This window comes from Otolemur garnettii, unplaced genomic scaffold (assembly GCF_000181295.1).
Source record: "Otolemur garnettii isolate 467f Iridium unplaced genomic scaffold, OtoGar3 scaffold00063, whole genome shotgun sequence".
Lineage (NCBI taxonomy): Eukaryota > Metazoa > Chordata > Mammalia > Primates > Galagidae > Otolemur > Otolemur garnettii.
Window position 1 is genome coordinate 9,940,873 of NW_003852458.1, and position 6,202 is coordinate 9,947,074.

Sequence of the window (6,202 nt, forward strand, 5' to 3'; positions counted from 1 at the left end):
GCCCTTAAAACTAAGGTCTCAAAAGGAACCATATAATATCTCTGTAATATCTCTCATCATAAGCAAAGATCCCTACTATGACACTCTCATTCATCTCCATCTGCTTCTGTAGAGAGCAGAGGGTCTTGCCCCCCTAAGGTTCACTGGAAAATTACTGATATGAGGCAGACTGATTAATAGGAGGAAGAAAATATAATTTTTATCTTAACGCATATACACAGGAACTCTCAGTGTGAAGATTCAACTCCTCAGTGAGGTGCAGAGGTTTTGAAATAATTGGGGACTGAAAGCAGAAAAACAGGTTTGGGAAGGGAGAAAACAAGAGACTTACTCTCTTTCAACTGCGTTTTCAGTGTTTACATTTTTGCTAGAACTGGCTGCAAGATCCTCAAGTAGCCTTGAATTAGAAATACATGTATCATAAGCATTCAGTTTTATATTAACACGAGGATAGAAAGTTAACAAATTTCGAGTAGACAACAAAGAAAATAGATAGCTTAAGAAACTTGACATTTTAACTTTGTAGTAGCAGGCCAACCATTTGAGCTCTAAATTTTCATTAATGAACTTTGCTCATCAGTTCAAACGTGTCTGTAAGCAGCTGAGTCCAGGAAAACCTGGCATGCCTCTGAACCTTTTTATTGGTACAAATACTTTCAAGTTAAGAGGCCATAAACCAACTAGTGTGCCAAAGAGAATATTTCTTCTTGTCTTTCCTCCTTTTTAGAGGATTTATCTCCCATTTTTATTTCAATGAAGGAATCAATCTATAGTTAGGGTTTTGTGTGGAGGACCACAGTGTGTTGATTTGGAGTGGGATTACACAGAGTTTCACCACTGTGTCATTCCTGTCCTCTTGTGTGTCTTGATTTCTCTCTCGGGGACTCTATCACCTCCAAGAGGGCTCAAAATTATAAAATATTGGCTCTTATATGTGTTTCTGGACAAAGTCTTCTTTTAATTAATTTTTCAGTATCTGATCTGGGCAATACAATAGCTACTTGCCACCAGGATACTGAGCATTTGAAATGTAGCATTGCAACCGCAGGATTAAATTTGAAATTTGTTACAAGTTAATTAATTTAAATTTCAGTAGCCACAAATGGCTAGTGGCAAATGTATTACATAGCCCAAATCTAGACCAGGAGGTATTCATTGCCTTATGGAAGAGATGTTATATTTTTAAAAATCAGTCTCTTTTTGCTTTTTGTGTGAGGAACGAGGGCAATAAAGAAGTCCTGATAAGAAGAAAGACACTGTCAGATACTATGCAAGAGGTCCCCGCCTCTCCCTGCAAGAACCTCAGCCTCAGAATATTCTGTCATCTCTGAAAGTTCTGTTAGACAGTTCTGTCCTGGGTTGAATGGTAGTAAATGTGTGGGGTAAACAAGATAAAAATATTACTTACTAAGATGAAATGTTATTCTGCTAAAAGAACCAACAACATTACCCTGAAGAATGCCCCAATGTAAGAACTAGACCCAGAAACTGAGACTAGCAAATGACAAGGACTAGCTGGTAGAGTCAAAAGAAAGGCTGAAGAATTCAGTGTTATGGGTGGTGAGAAAGAGCGCACAGCAATCTCCCCGCTGTTGAGAAGTCATGAGATTGAAAAGCATGCATTGGATACAGGGATTAGGAAGTGCTGGTGGTGATTTGGGCAAGAGAACGTCTGCTGGATTGTCAGGGAATAAATCAGACTAAAACAAGTAGAAATGTGACTGGGAAAGGGAAAAAGAAGAGAGAAAATATAGACAAATCTGCAAATAGTTGGTTATAAAATACGGGAGAAATGGGAAAGTTGGAGGGGAATGCTGTCCAGTGTAATGTTTTTGATGAGAAAATCTGACTATGTTACAAGTGAATATGAAAACCCTTCTAAGAAGAATGAAGTGAATCTTGCAGATTGATGTTTCACAGTAAGAATTGGGAAAAAACTTGGAAATTTAAAACTATCACATTTTTAGAGGTGTTGGAGACCTTTAGAATCAAAGAGAGCTAGATGAACTAAACTTCCAGGGAAAAGGCAACTGTTTTGAGACAAACTAAAAATGGTCAGCCACCACCACCCCCACGCACACTTTCCCAGAAGGGAATTTATCACTTCTGACAAGAGGGTCAATTTTGGCCCAGGTTAAGAAGCTCTGCCAGTGAAATGGAAGGCCTCGAGAGTAACAAGCTGAAAACTTGACAGGCTCACATCATAACCTGTTCTCACTAGGTGACATTTGCTAATGTAAAAGGCTAGGGAGCTAAGCAGAAAGCCTCTAGAGGGTAGAGTGAGTTACCCCATTCAGGGAACAAGACCTGGACTCAGCATGTGGCCAACCTCTCCCTGGGGGCAATTGATGGGCACTGCAGGAAGCTCTAGCACCTCCAGAGGATAAGCCTATATCTTCTTCAGTCTTAGGGGTGAAGATGGGGTCCAGCACAGCTTCCCAAGAACGGGCCCTCCTGAGAAAGGAAGGTAAATTAAAGGCAGCCCAGAACCCAACTTCAATTTTCACCAAACCTGATAACCTCTCATTGCATTGCCACACGAGTCAGGAAGTCCGCTCTGGTGGAAGATCCCATCGTTGTCTTGGCTCTGCATTGTAATTGCCCGTTTTGTGTGTTTTTCTTTCCTACTGTCCAATGCATGCCTTGATGTCGTTTTGTCTTTACAGCTCCAACGCTTATAACAGGGAACAACACATAATAATCCTCCACTAAATAATGCTGAAATGATATGGAATGAAATGATTTAAGCTCAATAAAATATTGCTCCTGTCTCTCTCAAGCTATCTCAAAAGCTAAAGACTCAGAAAGTACATCCTGTTTTTAATAACTCTTTATTAATTAGTATATTTTTAAGTGCATGGAAAATCTTTTCCGAGGACCTTCTCTCACGACGAGGGGCATGGGGCAAGTGGGGCCAGAGGCTGCCCGGCCTTTTCTCGTGTCCGGAGTCTGGAGAGCAGAGGAGGAGCTCGGGCGGAAGGAGTCACAGCAGCACCAGCATTTAGAAAGTTTCTTCCGTTCTGTGACCAAGTATTGGTTGAAAGGCGTGTAGCTGAAACTGTAAGCAAAGCAGGCATTACGCTTCCAGAAAAATCCAAAGAAAGGTATTGCAAGCCACAGTAATGGCGGTTGGATCAGGCTCTGTAAAGGGTGGAGAGATCCAACCAGTAGTGTGAAAGTTGGAGATAAAGTTCTTCTCCGGGAATATGGGGGCACCACAGTAGCTCCAGACGACAAAAATTATTTCTTATTTAGAAATGGTGAAATTCTTGAAAAGCACGTAGACTGAAATCAATCACTATTGAGATGGCATCCACATGAAGCTGCGCGTTCCACTGAAGGTCTGAAATCTTTCATCATGAAAATAATTCCCATGTCTGTCCTTTATAATAAACTAATGATATCGAAACTGCTGGGGCAGAGGGGAGAAAAAGAAAATCTTTTCCGAGGCTTTCTTCCGGGCATTTTCTCGGAGCACACATACCTTCCTCCAGTACTGCGCCCACCTGCCTTATGCTGGGGCTAAGGACTCCGACCTGATCCGATCGCTCCACCTGGTGGCAGCATCGGGGAGTTGTTTAGCCTTTCTAGAAGATAGGGATGTAAGCAGCTTGGGAGAAGAATCTGTGGTTGGACCTGAACCTCTCCTCATAGGCAAAGAGTGACAACATTTTTGCTTTCAAGGAAAAAAGGGGAAGCCCCATATCGTGACGTGGGAGCTGGTTATTGGTAGCATACGAGGTCAGACAATAGTTCGCAACCTCATCCTAGAAAAAGTGCTTTGAAGGGTGGAGTGGGCATTGCTGTCAGCTCATAGCTTCCCAAGGACAGTACTTGGAAAGTGACCATATTCAGCAATGACATAAGTAGCACTGTTTCTAGGACAACTTCTTGAACTTGTCAGACCTCATATGAGTGGACCTGAGTAGGAAAGAGGGTAAGCAGTTTTGAGACACACACTTAAGCATTCTCTCAACTGCTCCTCCTTTCTCCCTCATTTTTCTTGTTTGTTTATAGAGATGAGGTCTTATTCTGTCACCGAGGCTGGAGTGCAGTGGTGACAATCATAGCTCACTGCAGCCTTGAACTACTAGGCTCAAGGGAGCTTCCTGCATCTCTGGGATTATAGGCAGGAGCCACCACACCTGGGTGCTCTCTGCTCTTGTTTAATGCTATTTTTGGTCTTGATTTCCCCACCACCACCACCAAGTTATGAAATCTAATGTCCTGGAAGGATTGGAAGATGGAAGTACACCTATAAAGAAATGTTAGAAATGACAGAAGGGTAATTTAAAATACAGATGATGAAAACAATGAAGGAAATCGCTGAGAAAGTGGAAAACAACCCCCCCAAAATGAAGGAAATTGCTGAGAAAGTGGAAAATAACCAAAAGGAAATCCAAAAACAGAATCAAATAAAGAGATGAATGATATGACGAATACAGAAAGGATATAGCAGAGCTGAAGGAATTGAAGCAGAAGCAGTCAATTACAGAACTTAAAAGACACACTATAAAGTATCAACGACAGATTACAGCATGCAGAAAAAGAATCCCAGAGGTAGAGGACAAAGCTCTTGAGATAATCCAGATAGTCAAAGAGGCAAAAAAGAAGAGAGAGAAAGCAGAACGTTCACTGACACAATTATGGGACTTTATGAAGTGTTCAAACATGAGTTATAGGTATCCCAGAAGGGGAGGAGGAATGCCCAGAGGAATGGAAGCCATACTAGAGAATATTATAAATGCAAGTTTCCCACAGATCATCAAAGATTCTGACACACTTCTTTCAGAGGGGTATCAGACCCCAGATTGCCTCAACTCTAATAGAGTTTCTCCAAGACACATTGTGATGAACCTGTCCAAAGTTAAGACAAAGAAAAGATTTTGCAAGCTGTCAGGAGTAAGAGCCAGTTGATCTACAGGGGCAAATCCTTCAGGGTGACTGAAGATTTTTCTAATGAAACTTTTCAAGCCACAAGACAATGGTCATCTATCTTTAATCTACTTAAACAGAACAATTTCCAGCCCAGAATTCTATATCCTGCTAAGCTAAGCTTTAAAATTGACAGATAAATCAAATCTTTTACTGATATGCAAACATTGAGGGAATTTGCCACAAGACCAGTTCTACCTGAAATACTTCAGCCTGTTCTACACACTGACCATCACAATGGACCACCAGCAAAGTAAGCACCTAGAAATTAAAAGATGGAACCTAGCTTCCACAATGATGCAAAAGATAAAACTAAGTAATGGACTTTCACAAAATAATATGAATAGAATGCTACCACACTTATCAATTATCTCAATAAATGTTAATAGCTTGAATTCCCCACTGAAGAGGCAGAGATTGGCTGATTGGATTAAAAACTTGTACTTTCTGTTTATTTCAGCTTTCTGGCTTTGACCTATATCTCCTTCCTCAAAAGAAATCTGCATGAGTTCTGTTTAACATTAGAAGCTAGTGGTAGGGAAATTGTGATTTTCCCTCACAGCTCAAAAGGAACAGGGCTAGCAATCTTCCTGAGGTCCAGCTAAACATTAATTTCCTTCCCCTACCCTATAATGTAAACTTGAGACCATTCAAGGAACATTTACTAACCACCGCCGTCTGCTCTCAGTGGGGAGGCTGTGCTTTCCAGAGAACCCCAGCCCAGTGGTCCACTGCCCCTTGCCACCCTGGGCCACCCTTGCACTCCTCCAGTGTTCCAGAGCTGCTCCCCCTCCAGTCCTAACCTGGTCCCAGTCCCTCTCATGCCCCTTCCCAGGCACACACATACTGCTTCCAACCCTGTCTCAACCTACCGAAAATCAATTCCACAAACCAAGAGTAATGGAAAAGGCTTTAATGATTGAATATAAAGAATATAAAGAACGACGAATTCTCAGTAGATCTCAAAGGTAAGTTCTTTGGCACATTATTGATACATAAAACATAGTTTTCATAATCGAAAAGCCTTGAGGCATTCTGGAGAGGGAGAATAAAATAAAGATGATCTCCACCAGTCTTCTTGCTGCTTGGAAGGGCACAATCACAATCTCAGGAAAGTCCACAGGAACTGCGTGAGGGACCCCAGTGGAGAGTCAGGTCCTCCCAGGGCATTGGTTGAGGGTTGGCACTGTGAGGCATGAGCATGGCTAGGGCTCATCTCCATCCTTGGTTCCATCCAGTGTTTCAAGCCTTGGTTTTTAGGAGTTTC

At 41.8% G+C, this 6,202-nt stretch overlaps 1 pseudogene; it reads left to right on the forward strand.

Annotated features, from left to right (window-relative positions):
- The first annotated feature begins 2,418 nt into the window (after positions 1-2,418).
- Positions 2,419-3,289, forward strand: LOC100966790 (annotated as a pseudogene).
- Positions 3,290-6,202: the final 2,913 nt, after the last annotated feature.